Source organism: Pinus tabuliformis, chromosome 8 (assembly GCF_031772625.1).
Source record: "Pinus tabuliformis cultivar Carrire ecotype Pingquan chromosome 8, CPIR1, whole genome shotgun sequence".
NCBI classification, from domain to species: domain Eukaryota; kingdom Viridiplantae; phylum Streptophyta; class Pinopsida; order Pinales; family Pinaceae; genus Pinus; species Pinus tabuliformis.
Window position 1 is genome coordinate 1,179,635,993 of NC_142294.1, and position 20,350 is coordinate 1,179,656,342.

General features: G+C 39.5%; 1 pseudogene; it reads left to right on the top strand.

Annotated features, from left to right (window-relative positions):
• The first annotated feature begins 17,004 nt into the window (after window positions 1-17,004).
• Window positions 17,005-18,041, top strand: LOC149239540 (universal stress protein A-like protein; annotated as a pseudogene).
• Window positions 18,042-20,350: the final 2,309 nt, after the last annotated feature.

Genomic DNA, 20,350 nt, shown 5'->3' on the forward strand with positions numbered 1-20,350 from the left:
GGCTTCGCACTTTAGGGGGCAATCTGTTACACTAAAAAATGTCACCATGACTATTTGCAGTTAGTATGGCTCCATCCACTGTCATACTATCTCCTTGGCAAGTCTCATGCCTCTGCTCTCCATGTCAAACTTCAAGAAAGAGAGAAAAGTCATTTAAAGTCAATTATCTCTGGTACGAGTTTCTCTTAGCCTTACCTGCGGGTACGCAACCCAAGTTCACAATACCTGCGTACTTGTACGCTCTGTATGTAAAGGGATGGGTGTGTACTCCTGTAAAGGTCAAAAGGCGCAAGTTTCACTCCAAAAAAGTTACTTGTGGTCATTTCTAGAGTCTTCTAGAAGCATGTTTGACGTGTATGAAGCGCCTCCAGATGGTTCATGTATCCCTACCAAAGAGGAACTTATCCCATCAATAGGGGAGCTATCCCATCCAAAGAGGGGCTTATCCCATTGATGGTGGACCTGAATAACTTCCTCTAGAGCACTATAAATACAGGCATTGGCCCAAAGGGAGGGGAGGTTGAAAGCTGAACATTCCTAAGGGTAGATGCTGCTGGAATTAGGACTTCCTTGTAGAAGCTTGTGAGGAGAGATTACCATCTTTACTTGTTTTCATTGGGAGGTGGGTGAGCTGATCAGAGTAAGGGAGAACTCTTGTGGACCCTGGGAGGAGCTTGCACAACACCAAGGCTCAGGTTGTAATGGTTCCTTTTGTTACCTTTTAATACAAATTAGTCCATTCTTCTCAACAATTTGTTATTAATGAGTTGTTTCATATACTCCTTGGTCTATATGTTAAATATGTTTTATTTTATGTGATATTCAGGTGTTATTTAATCGTTTGACTGTTGGTGAATGCAGGTTTCGAAGGGAAGGAGGAGCTCATCCGGATCAACGAAGCTGGACTACTACAACAGCGTTGGATTACAGGTAGGATCTAAACACTTGATTTCTCATATTGTAAAAGCATATTTAGGGAAGGATTGTTCTTATTTGTCTTGTTTGTCATTAGAAAGTCTTAGGCTTTCTAGGAAGGTCGGTTGTGTCCGCACTAACGACTCTTTCCGCGTGACAGGACACAAGGGAAGACAGGGGCGAGGTACATTATCACTGCGACGAATTATTTCACTCGTTGGGCAGAAGTGCAGCCAGTGAAGGATTGCACTGGTGTGGTGACCGTGAATTTCCTATTTGAGCATGTACTGACATGATTTCAATGTCCAAGGATCTTCATGAGTGATCGTGGTACGCACTTCCTGAATGAGACGATCAGTGCACTAACGGAGGAATTTCAGGTATATCACCAGAAGATCACACCTTATCACCCACAGGCTAATAGGACAGTGGAGGCATTCAACAAAGTGCTTGAAAACATGCTGACCAAGGTTTGCAATGCTCACCGAAGTGATTGGGACCTATGCATACCTGAAATATTGTGGGCTTCCCAAACAACATGCAAAAAACTGACAGGACAAACCCCTTTTAGGCTTTTCTATGGTGTGGAAGCCGTAATGCCTATGGAATACATCGTGCCTAGTCTATGCATAGTAGCACTCACAGGTATGATAGATCATGGAGCCCTAGAAGAGAGGCTCACATAGCTAGATGAGATTTAAGAAGAAAGATTTTTGGCTTGGTTTCACCAACAAGTCCAAAAGCAGTGTGAAAAGGCATGGCATGATCGACACATCAAGTGCGCATATTTAAGGTAAACGATCTGGTTTTGTTGTATGATAGTAAGTTTCATAAATTCTTCGGAAAATTTAGGGTGCACTAGTTAGGGCCTTATGTTATTAAGAAGATTACCTACAGAGGAGTGGTACAATTGGTCAAGTTAAATGGAGAACCCTTCCCACGAAAGGTGAATGGTAGTCACTTGAATCCATACCTTAGTGGCCTAGCCATGTGACTAAATGAAAGTAGCACAGTCTTAGCGCTCTAAGAAGTTGAAAGGAGGTGCAGGACTATAAATGACACTGCCCGGGTTGGGGAGCTCTGCGATTTCAAGAATGCGCGAAGGAGGGAAGTGTCACAGGGTCCGCAACAGCGCGAAGGCAGTTGTGCTACTCGTGGAAATAGCGTGCAAGTCTGTCGGAAAGTGACCGTTAAGGTCATTTTTCACGATTTGATGGTCAGATTATGGCCAAATGGAGTGGGTGGAAGGCACTTAAGGCGAAATTTATGGATTAGATTCTTGAAAATTTACTGCCAATCTAGTATTAATGGGCTGAATGTGGGGGGAATGGTCAGATTTGAATTCAAAAGGCCCTATAAATTATAAGTGGCTATCTAGCGAAAAACACTTGCCATTTTGAAAATTCAGTTGTCGCGCTATCAAGTGTGTATGGACCGTGCGAATTTTGAGGATTTGAGAGCAAGTTCAACGTTTGAGAGATTGCCGAAGGAGATGAAGGACCTATTGAATAGAATGATGTTGACACTTGTGGAAGCCAAGGACACAGAAGCGGTGATAGCTGAGGAAACCGCGTAGGAAATTGAGGTAGTCGAAGCTTCCCCAGAGAGTGTTGAAGTGGTAGTCGAAGTCCCTAAATAACCGAGGACATCGAGACCAAAGAAGCATAAGCAGACTATGCTACTGGTGTGAATCTCACCAAGAAACCCACAGAGGACCAAGCTCACTTTGCAGGAAAAGGGGAAGTCCATTAATCTGGAGGCAGATGAGGAAGAATCTGAAGAAATCATGGTAGATGAGGAGGAGTTGGAAATGGAATTTGAAACCCAGGGTGCGGACCCTATTACCAGGTTACTAGAATATGTTCCTCCACGCAAGGGAAAATCCAAGGTGCCAAAGGACATAAACAATAGCAAGAGCTCCCTGCAAACTTTGTTGCTCCTGGATGACATTGTTTTTGAGGGGCCACGCTTAGGGCGGGTTCCTGTACTAAAGTTCGAAGATTGGGACCTCGCAGATCACAAGAAATTCCCGCATTTAGTGACTGAGCAACTAATGCGCTGACTGATTGACACGACTGCTGGAACAATCAAATTAGAGCCACGAACAAGTCTTAAGGGTGTAGAGAAATTCGAGCTGCTCAACCTACTTTAGGTACCACATTACCACCGCGTCCGAGTGACCATATTCATCATCAGGCAGCTGCTCTGCTTAGTGCATGATGGATGTTTGTGGTTGGAGGAGCCCACTCCCATCACAGACCGCTTGATCCATCGGATCACACGGTTGCCTTAGTCAGGGGAAGATCCAGCCAATATATCATAAGGAAAAGGTGGTGAGTTGACCCTCACAGAAGCTATGAAGAAGAAATTTAAGTTAGAGAAGAAGAAGCAGGGATATGCCATCTCCAGCATTAACAACCCTACAGTCAAGGTAGCAACGCAAATATTAGCAAGGAAGGTGATGCGGAAGTGCCACGCAGATGAGGTGCTTGCGCCTGTGATTGCACTAGCATCCCAATGCGCTGAAGGATTCCAGTTCAACTGGGTGAATTATCTATGCAGTGAGTTCCTTGCGAACTGTCTCGAGGCACAGGAGCAGGGCAAGACATTCCACTACGAGTTGCTCTTTTTGTCGATTGTAGTGATGGAATGGGAGCTACCAAAAGATAGCCAATTCCCTTCGATCGTGTCAGATCTTCCAGAGGCAGCGAAGTATTCTTCGCTGTGGGTGACCAAGGATTCACAACACGTAAACGAAAGCAAGTTAATTTGGACCTTGATCGAGATGAGTATCTGGATGGGGATCAATCGCAAGCCATGGTTGTTTCCCACAATATATGCTCTTTTGTAGAGCTTTGCAGAGTTCAAAGTACATTTCCACCATGTCTTTATCAAGGCATGGAAGGACCCCACGAAGACATGGCATAGCTTACCTTATCTGGCAATAGATGATGTTATCTTTGCAGTCCTCGAGTCTTGGCCGCCGGAGTGGCGCGCTGCAACAGGCTCTGCGGTGGAAACGGACAAGTCCACCACGCAGCGTAAGAAGGAAGAAACAAAGCTCAGAATTACATAGCTGGCTGAGAAGTGAAAAATGGGGAAGCAGAGGCTAAGACCCAGGTAGTGCGTGACACCGTGAAATTGGTAGAACAACAGGAGACAGGAGGAGAAGAGCACGAAGGACAAAATTCAACTTCACCCGGGGCTAAGGCAGAAATAGAGGAGCTGACAGAATAAGGTGGTGCAGACCCGCAGACAACATCCTCCCAACTCAAGTGTTAGTGACCGTAAGAGAAGGCAGTGTAACTGAAGAAAACCAAGGCTTCAAAGACATCCTTGGACCCAATCACCTTCACTAAGGGGGATTTGCACGATAGTGGAAAAACAGTGAGGGATGTCACCATAGAGGTCCTCCAACAATTCAAAGAGCAGCAGCAATTGCTATTAGCGGCTCTCTAGACACAGTTGTAGGAGTTGCAGGCTCACACTCCACAAGCTGGCACGGTGTCCACCAGCCCCGCAATCTGCACTTCAGCTGCCACGAAGATGTTGCACACAACGGTGACCAACGCGATACTACTACCAGATGGGGAACTTCCTATAGAAAATGAGGCTAACAAGACCACAGTCAGGAGCCTAAAAGGTGTGGGATTGAATATGTCCACACTCCCTCGAGAGATGCTCCACCTCTTGCAGGATGGAGTCATCGCAGAACTTAGGGCCTGGGAGAGTCGCGCTTTGCAGGTGATGAGCGAGAAGTGCATCAATATCGAACAGTTGGACCTGCAGTGCAATGAGGCAGTGGAACAGAATAATAAAATCATGCAGGAAATGTAGGAAGCCTATCAAATGGTCTCGGATTTAGACATTCAGGCAGAAGAACCGATTGAGGCATGTGTCCACAAGTTGGCCACAGTGGTGCACAACGCTAAGACAGAGATGGCCAGGATTTAGCTAGAGCTGAACCTGTAGATCATAGAATTGTAGTTGAGGGCTAGCCTTCAACTCCATCAGAAGTCAGGGAACAACGTGCCACCGCTGAAAGTCAAGGAACAAGTAGCAGATGGCATGGGACTTTTTGAACATTAATTCAAGGTCCTGACCACCCTAGAAGAGGACCCGAATGTAGAGCGCCTGGAGAAAAAGGCGCGCGAGCTACAACAAAGATATAACAAGGTCAAAGGGACCACACAGATTGTCGCCCTTACCCAGAGGCTTGCACAGATGCAGGAGGCAGAGGTGCTTAAGGAAGAGGTGGATGTTGCTCGGCACAAAGAAGATGTCCTAAAAGCTATTAGGTTGTGTTATATTCTTTCCACGTAGTTAATAGGGGGTTTGAAGGACACCCGTAACCCCACTTTATGGGGTCTGGGGCAGCGCCTCGGAAAATTTTGGTTTTGGACCATATGTTAGGTTGGGCGGACCCACCTATGGTTTTGTGCATGATTTTCGCACATGTTTTTTGGACGCGATGGTTTTTCGGTCCATGGTATTGGACGCGATGGTTTTCGGTCCATGGTATTGGATGCTTCGGCATGTATAAATATGTATTGTAACATTGAAACGAATATAATGAAAAATCAAGCTGGTAGTCCCGGTTTTGGGATCCAGGGAAAAATCTCTGTGCATATGTATTTTATGGGTTATGCTCTCACATTGTTTATTTTCTTTGTCTAAGAATTCGTATGCAGGTAATTTCTGCACAGGGTTAAAATCTACATTTGGTATCAGAGCTGTTTTGGCTTCAAGGGGACGCCTTTGTTGCTGAGGGGTTTCGCTCGGGCCTGTGGTAGACCCTGTTCAGTGGGATATCTGCGAGATCGATTCTAGTGGTGAAAGAAGATGGCGAGCAGTGGAAAGATAGAGATTGAGAAGTTCAATGGTCAGAATTTTGAGTTGTGCAAACTCAAGATGGAGGATCTGTTAGTGGATAAAGATCAGTGGATCGCGGTAGATCCGGGTACTAAACCATCGGGAGTGACCGATGAAGAATGGAAGAAGTTCGATCAGAAGGCAAAGAGCACAATACAATTGTGTGTCTCAGATTCAGTATTGTTGAATGTATCAGGGGAAGCTACGGCAAAGGCTTTGTGGGTCAAGTTAGGGACTTTGTACCAATCTAAGTCTCTGGTGAATAAACCATTCCTGTGGAAAACGCTATATAACCTAAGGATGAAAGATGGAGACTCGGTGATAGAGCATCTGAATGCGTTTAATATTGTGGTAAGTTAGTTATTATCTGTTGATATTAAAATTTCAGATGAAGATAAGTGCATCAGTCTGTTGTGTTCTCTACCAAATTCGTGGGATAGTCTGGTTATTGCAATAGGTAGCAATGCAACTGCTTTGCAGTTTGATGAAAGAGTCTCAGCCTTGTTGACGGAGGAGATGAGACGGAAAAATATGGACAACCAGAATGGTGATGCCTTGTTTGTACGAGGACGGTCCCAGAACAGAAACAAAAATAAGTCATCGAGTGGGAGATCTAAATCTAGAGGGAGATCTAAATCTCCAGGAAAACCTACAAAGGTGGTGTGATGGAAATGCGGAAAGGAAGGGCACTTCAGAAGGGATTGTAAATCTAAAGCTCCTGATAAAGGAAAGGGATCTGATGATGCTCCTTCTGCAGAGGCGAAAACCACCTCAGATGAAGGTGGGGATGTGTACTTGGCTTCTTCAAGTACACATGTAGATCATGAGGCATGGTTGATTGACTCAGGTGCATCCTTTCACTTCACTCCCCATAGAGAGTGGTTCTGTGAGTATGAGAAATACGATGGTGGTGATGTCTTCTTAGGAGATGATAGGAAGGCTAGAATCATTGGTCGGGGAAAAGTAAAGTTGAAGTTGCAAGGTGGAAAGGTTAGAGCACTTCCGGGTGTTCTACATATTCCTACATTGGCCAGAAATCTGATTTCTGTAAGCAAGTTGGATGATGCAGGTGTAAAGATGGTGTTCGAGAAAGATACCTGCAAGATGGTTCGAGGAGCACTGATATTGATGCAGGGAGTTCGGATTGGAACTCTGTACAAGCTACAAGGTAGCACTGTTGTTGATGGGTGCAATAGTTCTATGGTTCCTGAAAATGGAGTAGAAAATCTAGCGGTCTCTGGAGAGAAGACCATGTTGTGGCATCAAAGGCTTGGACATATTGGAGAGAAGGGCCTTCGAATACTTCATGGTAAAGGTATGGTAGAAGGTATGAATGATAGCTCTCTGGATTTTGATTTCTGTGAAAATTGTGTGTATGGGAAGCAGAATCAGGTGAGTTTCCCCTCTGGTGGTAAGAGGACGAAACAGATATTAGAGCTTGTGCACCGTGATGTGTTTGGACCTGTGAAGGTTCCATCACTGGGTAAGTCTGTGTACTATGTATCATTCATAGATGACTTCTCAAGGAATACATGGATATATTTCCTTAAGAAGAAATCTGAAGTCTTTGATAGGTTTAAAGAATTTAAGGCTCTGGTGGAAAATCAGACAGAGAAGAAGATAAAGGTGCTGAGGACAGATAATGGTGGAGAATTTTGCAGCAAGGAATTTGAAGAATTTTGTAAGAAGTGTGGTATAGCACGACAGAAGACTACTCCATATACACCTCAACAAAATGGAGTCGCAGAAAGAATGAACAAGACGTTGATGGAAAGGGAAAGAAGCATGCTCATTGGTGCCGGGTTAGGACAGGAATTCTGGGCAGAGGCGGTGGATACTGCATGTTACCTGATCAATAGATTACCTTCATCAGCGTTGGAGGATAAGACTCCACAAGAAGTATGGACTGGTAAGAAACCCTCTCTTTCACATCTAAGGGTATTTGGATGTGATGCATATGTACATGTTCCAAAGGAGAAACGAACCAAGTTGGATAGTAAATCTGAAAAGTGCATCTTTATTGGGTATAAGGATGGTTTAAAGGGATATAAGCTTTGGAACCCAGTCACACGGAATGTTGTGTACAGCCGAGATGTGTTGTTCAGAGAGGTAAAAGATGTTATTCAACATGAAGTCCAACCAAAGGAACCTGAGAAGATAGAGTTTGAGCCAAAGGAGGAAGAATCAGACTCTACAGCAGAGGAGGAATCAGAAGATGAAGAGCCACAAACTCCGGCTGTGAGAAGATCAGTTCGAGAAAGAAGGCAGCTAGAAAGGTATAGTCCATCTGCTTTCAGTTCAAATTTTGCTTTGTCTGTTACTGATGATGATCCCAGAACTATGAAGGAAGCATTGAATTCAAAGGATGGAAAACTCTGGAAAGAGGCCATGGTCGATGAAATGGCATCTTTGCACAAAAATGAGGCTTGGGATCTGGTGGAGTTGTCGGCTGGAAGGAAACCCATTGGCAGCAAATGGGCGTTCAAGAAGAAGACAAATGCAGAAGGAAAGGTGGAGAAATACAAAGCTCGGCTGGTAGCAAAAGGTTATTCCCAGATGCCGGGAATTGATTTTGGTGATATTTTTTCTACTGTTGCCAAGGTAACTTCTGTTAGATTACTTTTATCTGTTGCTGCTGGTTTTGATTTTGAGGTAGAACAGATAGATGTGAAGACAGCATTTCTTCACGGGGATTTGGAAGAGGAAATATACATGAAGCAACCAGAAGGCTTTGCGGTGAAGGGTAAGAAAGAACTGGTATGCAAGTTAAAGAAGTCTCTGTATGGGTTAAAACAGTCACCAAGGATGTGGTATCACAAAATTTGATACATTTATACGGAGACTTGGCTTCACCAAAAGCAAAGAAGATCATTGTGTGTATTTTAAATTAATTGGTGACCGTGTTATTTATCTGGTCTTGTATGTGGATGATATGTTGCTGGTTGGAAATGACAAAGAAATTATCCAGGATTTGAAGACCCAATTGTCCTCCAAATTTGACATGAAAGATCTTGGTGCTGCAAACTATATTTTGGGCATGGAAATTAAAAGAGATCAGTCAAAGAGGAAGCTCTGGTTAAACTAGAGGAAGTATGTCGAGACAATACTGCAGAGGTTTAATATGCAGGATAGTAAACCGGTGAAGGTTCCTATTCCTGTAGGTGTGAGGTTATCTGCTGAACAGTGTCCCAAGACACAAGAAGAGGAAGAGGACATGTCTCGTGTTCCATATGCAAGTGCAGTGGGTAACCTGATGTATGCAATGGTCTGCACTAGACCAGACATTGCACATGCAGTGGGAGTATTGAGCAGGTTTATGTCAAAACCTGGGAAGGAGCACTGGACAGCAGTGAAGCGGGTTTTCAGGTATTTGCGTGGCACTAGTGATTATGGTTTGTGCTACCAAGGAAGACCAGGATTGGACAGAGTGTTGGATATTCATGGCTTTGTTGATGCAGACTGGGCTGGAGACCTGGATCAGAGAAGATCTACAAGTGGGTATGTGTTTAACCTATTTGGAGGTGCACTCAGTTGGATGAGTAAGAAACAATCTGTAGTGGCACTATCAACTACAGAGGCAGAATACATGGCAGCCACTCATGCAAGCAAGGAAGCAGTTTGGTTGCAGAGATTGTGTTCAAGTATGGGGTTAGTACAGGGAGCTATAAGAATAGACTGTGACAGCCAAAGTGCAATTTTCTTGGCAAAGAACCCTGCTTATCATTCAAAGACAAAGCACATTGATGTTCAGTATCACTTTGTGAGGGATATGATAGAAGACAGAAAGGTGCTACTAGTAAAGGTGGACACTTTGAAGAATACTGCAGATGCATTGACAAAATCTGTGAGCTCTGAGAAGTTCTCTTGGTGTAGAGAAGCAATGGGAATCTCAGGGCTGAAAAAATGATTAAGCTCTCCTGTGGCCCCCTGTGGAAAGAAAACAACAAGTGGGAGATTGTTGGGTTGTGTTATATTCTTTCCACGTAGTTAATAGGGGGTTTGAAGGACACCCGTAACCCCACTTTATGGGACCATATGTTAGGTTGGGCGGACCCACCTATGGTTTTGTGCATGATTTTCGCACATGTTTTTTGGACGCAATGGTTTTTCGGTCCATGGTATTGGACGCGATGGTTTTCGGTCCATGGTATTGGATGCTTCAGCATGTATAAATATGTATTGTAACATTGAAAGGAATATAATGAAAAATCAAGCTGGTAGTCCTAGTTTTGGGATCCAGGGAAAAATCTCTGTGCATATGTGTTTTATGGGTTATGCTCTCGCATTGTTTATTTTCTTTGTCTAAGAATTCGTATGCAGGTAATTTCTGTACAGGGTTAAAACCTACAAAAGCGCGCCTACAGCTGTGGATAGACGAGGCATATATGATCATAGCTTCCATTGAAGGAAAGCTCACGACACTACAGGAAACTCAGCAAAAGATTTCGGGTGGCAGTTCAGTGTCAGTCACTAAGAAGAGAGTGGAAGAAGTCCAGCAGGAAGCTACTCAATGCGCTGCCGAGGTTGCGGTCATCCAAACGGAGCTGGGAGGTCTTCACGCTAAGATCTCCACACCTGCAGAGTGACTGGAGGGTGAGTCATGATGTTTATGTTGGGGGCCTATTGGGTGTGGGATCCCCCAAGGGTAGTATTGGGGATAAAAGCCCATATTTTGGTCAAAGTTTGTAATCCAAGTGTAAAGACTGCATTTTGTGGTCGCGGGGCGCGTAGGTTTTAAAGAGTCATAGGGTTGTCCACCCTTATTTTGGAAATGTAAGGTCGGTTGTAAAAGATCTACCCATGGTCCACAAACCATGGGATTGTATAAATAGAGCTAATCTCTAAGTAGTTTGAAAGGAAGAATAGAAGATAGATACACAAATATATGATGTATGAGGGATAGCTCTCAGATAGAAGTCTAAGTTTGGGTTGTACCGTAGGTAGAGGCTCTGCAGCTGAGTGTGCAGAAGCCTAGGGTAGAAGTCCGGAGTTGAGTGCACGGACCCCTAAAGCCGAGTGTGCAGGGCGGGTCAAGTCTGTAATAGTCTGAAATTATCAATAAAGAGAAGTATTCTACAATTTCTGCGTCTTTATTTCCTAGTTATGCATCTTATTATGTTGGGTATGAATTTCACTTATAATTCTTATATGATGCGCGAATGTATGTAAATGTGTTGGTTAAGTGAACGTAAGTAAGAACATATGTTTACACGAAGCTAACTAAGATCGATTAATAAGATAAGTAAGACACTTAGCCTAGTTTGGGAGATATCGCAGTTCGTTGTCATAGCAGCGCGAAAGTCCCTCAGTTGCAGGTTAGGGTTGCGCAAAATCCAATTGTACCATTTTTTGAAGGTACTTAAGGGTGGAACATATGGCTAAAAAACCTGTGTGAAGGCAAGTATAGTTGGAATAAACCGACATCACAACCATCTCTGGGTATGGAAACTTGGTTCCAACATCCCCCCATACTGCTTTGAGTGACACTTCAGTCCGCGCTCTGTGGGCTGATGCCAAAAGGGCCAGTAGTGTATGGATTTGTTCGGATAACTAACGTTGAACCTGGGTCAGGCCCCCTCAAGCCAAAATGTAGCAATTTAATTTAGTTAAATTGAGTTTTGGTCAATTAAACTAGTTCTAACTATTGGAGAAAATAATGGAAGGTCAACTTGTGGAAGTGGAACTTTAACCACACACAGTGATCATTCGGATAACTAATCAATCAGCCTAAATTATCTCATTCATGTAGAGACTTCAAGTTACCCAGTTGAGATGGAGATTTCAAGGTATTGTATTATTAGTTATAGACTCTTTCGAAGTGTACAGGTGGTGCGTGAAATCAGAGGGAGGACCTAAAGGAATTGCACAATCAAAATGAGGGAATTTCCTAATTAATAGGGGCCTAATTCCTCAAGGAACATAGTAAGGAAATAAGAGCTTGGAGGGCTTGAAAATTGGCTAAGTGTTGGCCAGAGTTAGTTAATCAAGCAAAGAGATAGACTATACACTTGTAGGTTGTGCTCAAGCTTGAGAAAGCATATGTATTCATATATATTCTTTGATTAATGCAATACATATAGGAAGTGGTTTTTCGAAGTTGCTTTACCCTAGATAAATCTATGTGCATGTGTGATAATTGTTCTTGCATGTTATGATTTGTGTTCTAGATTTTGAATTAACTTCCGCGGAGCAGTAGAGTAGCTTCGAGCATTATCACCTAAAAACTGATCACCTAGCCATTTCTAACTAGGTGGATCAAAATACACTATGTAGGATTAATTTTACAATAGTAAAATCACTTTCACCATAGGAAATAATTTAGTAAACCATTTTATTAAATTTTTTCTATTTAAAATCAAAAAACCCCATGAGAATAATTGAATAAATCATTATTTATTTAATTTTCTCTAGAAATAATTATTTGTTAACACATTTGACTAAATCACCTAGGAATAATTAAATAAGTTACTATTTATTTATTATTACTTAGTTTTATGTTTGGAATAATTGTTAAATCACTATTTAATAATTATTTCAAATTCACACCTTTCTTAACTCTTGCAAAGTGATTTATAAATAATTTTATTTTTTGATTACTTTAACCATTTTCTAAATTAAGATATTTGACCATTCTAAATACCTTTTCCCTCTCCAAAAAACATAATAAAGTTATTCATAATAGTAATATTTTTATTTGGTCAATAATATTTTATTATTTTCCAATTGCTAGTCTAGCCCAATACTTTGTTATAAACAAGGGTATTTTCAATTCATTCTTCACCATTATCATCTCATGCCATTTGATCTCCCACTTGATTTATATCTTATTTTTGGTTTTCTTCATATTAAGAGGGAAACAGATTGTTGAAGCACAAAGACATCAAAGGACCCATCCCACAGAGGGGGATTTACAAACCCATGTTGTAAATATTCTTCACCAGGTGTTATTAATAAAAATATTATTCATTTAAAGTCTTCTTCTATTGGGTTATTGCATCAGTTATTTCTTGTTGTTCTATGTTTTAGATTGCATATGATCTTTTTGCTGCAAGGTTTTCTTCTTTTGTCATTGCAGATCTGAAGCATAAACAACCACATCTTGTTGTTAGGGTCACTTGTCACTAGTGACTTAAGTGAAGTATTTTTTTTACACTTGCTAAGAATTTTCATACTAACAAATGGAAACTCCACTAGTGTAGTAATTGAGATCCTTGGTGACTATCGTTTCAATGGTTTTTAGTATTTTATCCAGCTATTTTTAGCCTCTCAATTTCTATTTTTAGATCTCCTTTCTTTTTCTAGAAAAAAAATTGGATTATGTTGGTTTTCCACTTCTTTCCGCATGTCACATGTACTACCCAAGAAGGAGACAACACAATCTTGGCAATATCTATTGATTGAGAGTGTCGAGAGAAAAACACACTTTTTGGCTAGTTTTTTGCATTCCAACACACTTTTTAGGTCAGAATCCACATTCTGCAATTTTTCAGAATTCGTTTTAGAATTTTTCAGATTTGTGGACTGGGTTGTGTTTATACTGGGAAGGTTTTTTGTTCTTTCCATATTCATTTATGATCTGCCTCATCCTGGTGTTTCTAATGGGACAAGGGCATCTCATGCCGCTGACGGTATCTTTGGATCTATCTCACACCCTCCGCCTCCACCATACCCTCAACCTCACATGAGTTATGGTCAACCTCAGCGGTGACCTGTTCCACTTACACCTATCCCCCTCCTGCTCCTTCCCATGATAAGCCTTACCAAGGTTCAAGCATGTCATATGTATTTCCCCATCCACATCGATTGATGCCAGGGCTAGTTGTCACTTCACATTGTCATCCCAATGTTGCTACCAATTATTTCTGTCCTTATGCACTGCCTACTATTCCATCCCCTCCGGCACTAGTGCCCCAACCTCCCATGCCTCCTCCACCTATGCCATAATAGAAACCACCTCCTCAAGGTCAATTGTATTCTTAGCATAGTGCAACCAATCCCCCCAACCCCAAGTGAATGAATAAGGGAAGGATAACCGAAACCATCCATCTCAAGGTAACCAAGGCAACTGGGGACCACCACCTAATGCCCCTCAGGGGGTGTAGAGTCTCCAAAATGTCTTCAAAATATCATTCACTTTACCTTTATCGCCACCATTTCACTCACATTTCGCAACTTCGTAGCCATATAATCTTTCATTAGCCTCCTTTTTCATGATTACATGGGGTTACCTTTTTATTTTCAAAAGTTAATGATATCTAGTATTATAAGTGAATTAAATGGTTAAAACTTAGAAAATTGGCATATACTTGCTAATACTTAAAAGTGGCTTAAGTTTCATGACATGTGGAGGTCATTTGGAAGCTTCCAAGGCACCCTTGTGTGGCCTCCAATCCTCAAATTCGAATTCCCTTCAATATATAGAAGAAGATTTGGATAAAGTTCAAAGAGGATATGTGTCTCATCATTGCCTATTTGAGTTGCAACTCTATGATCTAGGGAGAGAATAATGAACCTCCATTAATGAGGTAGCTTCTTATGTTTTTGTATAAATAGGAGAGCCTCCTCATTTCGAAGGCATGTGTAAAGTTGGGGAAATGCTCATGTTTTGAATATAGAATTTGGATTTGGCACCATGCTCATGAGTGATGTTCACTTTGATTTGGTTATGCTTGCATTTGGAGCCTCTCAACTTTCCATCTCTCATGCTTTTGGATTGGCCACCTACAATGTGTGAGATTTATTGTTTTTTTTATATTTATTGCTTTCATAGATTAAGATTTATTTCTTTCATATCTTTTCTTGTGTGAGAGGTTAAGAGTGATTGTTTTTATTTTCTTTCTACCTAGAGGTTAAGAGCGATTGTTTTTATTTTCTTTCCTATCTAGAAGTTAAGAGCAATATTTTTATTTTCTTTCATATATTTTCCTGTGTGAGAGGTTAAGAGTGATTGTTTTTATTTGCTTTCTACCTAGAGGTTAAGAGCGATTGTTTTTATTTGCTTTCCTATCTAGAAGTTAAGAGCAATTGTTTTTATTTGCTTTCATATCTTTTCCTATGTGAGAGGTTAAGAATGATTGTTTTTGCTTTCATTTCATGTCATGTGGTTTTGATTATTCATTTCATAGGACCCTGGTTTGATAATGCACACATGATCCCTTAGATTAGATTTCATTTCATGTAATTTCACTTCCACGTACTGTAGTATAATTGTACTATAATTTCTTTTGAGTTTATTGTTGAATTACAATAGGTGAATTTGGTTTGTTGTTATTTCGTTTTGTAGTTAGATTGATCTAAATTGAAAGTTAATTTCTAGCATATACAGTGCATGCATGCTTCGGAAGTTTTACGAAATCCCCGGGTTGACAATTAAATGATAGGTAATTAATTTGCCTCAACATTTTGGCGTCGTTTCTGGGGAAGTATGCATAGGAACTAACTTTCAGTCTAGAGTTCATTTTTCAGTTTTTTTTTCCTAGATGCATGATTAAAGGACGTAGATGCATAAACTATTTAGTTGCATGTCATTTTTATAAAACTATAAAAAAAAAATGATACTAACCATTTATGTACAAAGGATCTAGAATGAAGATTAAACATTCTTTGGATCACAATGACAAAACTGAGGAATGGTATCAAAAAGTGATTGCTCCACAACATTCATCCATTCTTCAAGACATATTTGCAGCAAATCTAAAGGTTAAGATGACTTCTCATGTCCTCATACACAATCAAGTACATTCTGCAAATTTGGATATGAACATTCTAGAAAGTCTAAACCGTAAATGGCTCCATTAGAAACATTCATATACTTAAAAAAATAAAAAAAATAAAAAAAAAAATCTTTTAAATAGATAAATTAGGAAAAATAAAAACAATCTTGATTGCATTTTTTTTAACGTTCTTGATTGCATTTTTATTTTAGAGTTTAAAGTCTTTTAGATTTTTATTTATTTTCTTGCATTTTTTCATTAACATCACAAATATTTTCAATAAAAAAATTATGTTTTGATTGTTGATAACAAAAAAAAAACATGTTAGAATTTCAATTAAAAAAAAAAACATGTTTTTGAATAAGGGAAATGTAATATTTTTAAATAAAAATTATCAATTATTTTTTTTAAGAGAATTGAGAAATTGACAATTTAAGCTCTCATGCGACCTGCGAAGAAAAAAGAAAATTGCGTTAGCTTGGAATCCGAAATTCAAAAATCCATCATAATAAAAAATTAAAAATTAAAAAAATTCTTGCTCGAAGAGGCTGCAAAACAGGAGAAGGCAAGATTTGTTGGTGATTTGTAGTCACTATCATGGTTGCTACCGCTGTGCCATTCACTTCCCAAAGATTTATTAATATCTTCAATGCAATCCCTTTCAACCTTTGGCCTCGAATTCTTGAAGGACCACTCTGTTGTGCCAGACTTATGCAAAGAATTGGAGCTAGCTTTCTGATTCTTGCCCTCATTTAAGCTTGGATGTTCAAATTGATCAGATGCAATTGTAAGAGGTTCACCTTTAGTATGGGCTAGGTTCCCCTGATGAACACCTTCAATGAAGTTTTCTTTTGACCCAAAATTAGCATGTGGATTTTCTATTTTGGCATCCACCTTCTCAATCTCACTGGCTAAGCATTCTAATCCCCCAGTCTCCCTGGCAGATATGTCATGTTCCAATGTTAATGGTCGATGTGCCAAATCATTTACAAGATATTGTGGTCGATAATACTTGAGCAGGCTATTACTTGAGTCAATATTGACAACATCGTGACGATCAAATTCGTTTCCAGGAATGGTACCTTCACTGGAATATGTCCCATCCACTTCCATATCATTGTAAACATCCCTATCAGCATTTAAATAACTTTTAGAACTTCCAACCTGTTGAGTAATATTTCGTGAGGATAAATAGTTGGTAAGAGTTTTCTGGGTAGGATCAGCAGGCCCAGATTTTTCATCCTTGAAATGTGATATGCGGAGATCTCAAATGCTATGGTATTCAGCTTAAGAGTTAATGTACGCCCACGAATACCTTCCTTTTCCATGTCTTTTGAATTGTTGAACACTGAGTTTAACAGTTTTACAACTGAGATTGTGCGCATTCAAAAAAAAAATTGATGCGGTTCTGCTGGATTTCCATCCTGATAATGTGGTTGTTAAACTTCAATTCTCCTGAATTGAAAATATTCCCACTCATCCTCATCCATGCTTGGTGGTGGACATGAAAGATCCAACAAGTTATTTCTGTTACCTGAGCATTTGCCAGAAATGCATAACAGTTTTCGAAACGTCATTTTAAAACACGATTTATGGCTAAATAAAAACGAATTTGAAAAAAACAACGTGGGTTTTTCCCATAACGGGGTTAATCATATTACCCAGGAGCAATTGTCTTAAATTTGAAACCGTTTGGGATATTTTAAGTGTTCTTTGCAGCCTTATTTGCTAGATTGCGTGAGAAAAATGGTTTTTGATTAAATGCAAATCTGATTTTGGATGCTATGGTGGTTTGAAAAATCAGAGTTGTGATTTACTAACACCTAAATCCATGGAAGAAAAATGTGTAAAAAGGTAATCGAGGAAGTTGGATTGTTGACGAGGCAGATCAGATTTTAGCGATTACGTATTTCATAACACCATTTTCCCAGTGGCAATTATTCAACAACCTAAGTTGCCGCAGATGCATGATTCCTTGACATCAGCAAGAGTATCCAGAAAGATAGTAATTGCAATAAATCAATCTGCAAAGAAATTTTATGCTTTCAAATGGGCCCTTCACAATCTCTACAGAGAATCAGATAAAGTAATTGTTTATCATGTGCATCATCCAACTACGCTTCCAGTTATTGTTATGGGAACAGGAGAATTTGGCATGAAAGAAATTTATGTGCCAGTTGATCTTACAGAAAAGGATGATGTTTAAGCAATAAACGATAGCAAGCATTTAGTTAAGAAATATATGCAATATTCTTCAAAAGATACAAAGATTCCATGTGAAGGTATGGTTGTGACAGGGCCAACAGAACAAAGGGTTTGTGAGGGGTTGCAAGCTTTACAAGCTGACGTAGTTTTCATTGGAAGCTATGGATGTGGCATGCTTGCAATAACATTCCTTGGAAGCGTCAGTGATTTTATGTCCCACCATAGTCCCTGCCCAGTCATAGTGGTGAAGACGCAAAATCAAAAGGAAGAAGACGTGGAAAAACTAAAAAAAACACAAGAAAATTAATTGGAGATGTCAACCAACATGCCATTTGAAATACAGTTCCAAAGAATATTTGTGATGGTTTAATAGAAGGATCGACAAAAGAAGCTTCATTGATGGTCTCATGATCCAGGGTTGAAACTGTGTTATGATCACAAGTTCAAGGAGATCTTCAAAGAACTTCCTCTAGCACTTCCTCCGGCATTTCAGGGATACCAGTATCGGTAAAAAAAAATTATCGCAACTTGTTAAGTTTTGATATTTTTATTTGTTTTCTAAACTATTCTAGATGCTCCAAATCCAATTTTCCTTGATTTTGTGAATCACTCAAAACAAATTACATGAAAAATGTGTTATTCTTTAAATCCCCTACATGATTGAATTCCAAATCTCCACATGTATTTGAAAGTAAAAAGAGCAAGCAGAGGGTTGTAAGAAATTATCAAAGACCACAATCACTCAAGGGTATAGGAATATGAGTGGAATATCTAGACATGATAATGGACATGATAAAATAATAATAATAATATAAAATACAAATTTATTTATTTTTTATTTTTATTTTTTTCTGGAAGAGGCATTGATCAATTTGAAGATTGTACTAGCTATTTGTTCATAACAAAAATTCATAGCTATGCGTACTTAACTCTCTGCTCAAAATTTTAGCTACAGAAAGTGCACAATTCTCTAGCTGAACAACAATTTTGCAGCTGAAAAACAATTTTGCAGCTCTGTATTTAACTCAATGATCTATTTGTCAACAATGCATTCTAATCAGAAAATCATGATCAAAATTTATTGGTTTTGTCTAATGATTATGTTTTCAAGCATGATGCAGGAAAGAAGAAGAACTATGAAGGCGCTTTATCTGCAGGATTGATTGATGAATTTTTGATCGAAGATTGTTTTGTAGGAATCATTAAGCATTTGCAAATAATATTTCTTTATCTTTATGAAATGCTATGATTCAAACATAAATTGAGGAAATTGTTTTCTTTTAGAAATTGGATTTATTATCACAATTGTGAAATTGGACTAACCATTTGAAACAAAGACATGTCATGAACCTGTTAATTATGCAAATTTTTCGTATGTATCAAAAAGAAATTGATCACTTCTCTTTGAACACACTTACGTTTTATTGCAATGTTAGTGCCATGTTTATTTTCAGGTTCCATGGAAATTGGAGAATTGAAGGAAGCCAATTGTGCACGATTGGTTTTCTACGACCAATTTCAAGAAACATGAACCAATTGAATCCATTTCTATCATCCATAAATGCCATCATTTTTCCTCTCCAAACTCACAAGTTATTCAAGAATTTTCGCTAAGCATCATCATCACCATTTTCCTTGCAAGAGTCACATGTTTCCTTCACATTTTCCATTTACATTTTCTATTCACATTTTCCAGAATTTCCATTCGTAGAGACATTCAGCTCGCTTACATGCTGATTTGTCTTTCTGTTTTTCGTTCTCTTGTTTACCCTCTTGTAATTTTCCTTTCCATTAAATAAACCTTGATCCACTGCAAAAATTTTCATTCATAGTCCTTCCAAAATCATCATTTCATACTCACGTTAAATGATGGAGGATTCATTAAGGCCTCCCTTATAGCAAGTCTTAACCTATAAACATCAACACATTATCTAGGTTCAAGGCGAGTCCTTATTAGTACCTTAACGCTTGTATGCATCAATGACAAGTTCTCTCGCCAGTAGTCATGGGAATACATCAATGTCCCTTGATCATTGTATCTTGCTAGTGGCTCAACATTAGCTCATCTATTCACACTTTGCAAGATGTACTTAGGTACCTTGGCACTCATTGACATTAATGGCGATTTTGCCTCGCATTGGTTAACGACATTCATCAATGGTTGGTAATCCAATGACTTCTCTTCATGCTCGACAACAACACATTTATTCGCATGATTAGAATTGTACCATCGAGTTTTGTAGCAGGTGAAGACTATATCATTTCAGCATTTTGTAGCAGATACAGTAGATTTAGCAGCAAAAATAAAGAATCCATTTTCACCACCTCATAGAAGTAGATGAAATTCTACATTCGACTCCATGATCTAGCAGCAACTACAACTTCTTTACATGTGCATAGTTTATCCACTTCCTAGGTAAGTAAAGGTATGTTATTTTCTATATTTTAATCATATAATTCCTTGAATACTAAAATTATAATTTTTGGAAAATACTTCACCATATTTCCTTTCTCATTTAAAAAAAAATCTCGTAAACACCTTTAGTTTGGGGGGGGAGGAACATCCATTTATTATCACATCCATATCACTTCATTCCATCCTAACATACTTTTTCTAATCAATTATGATTGCATTATGGTTCAAA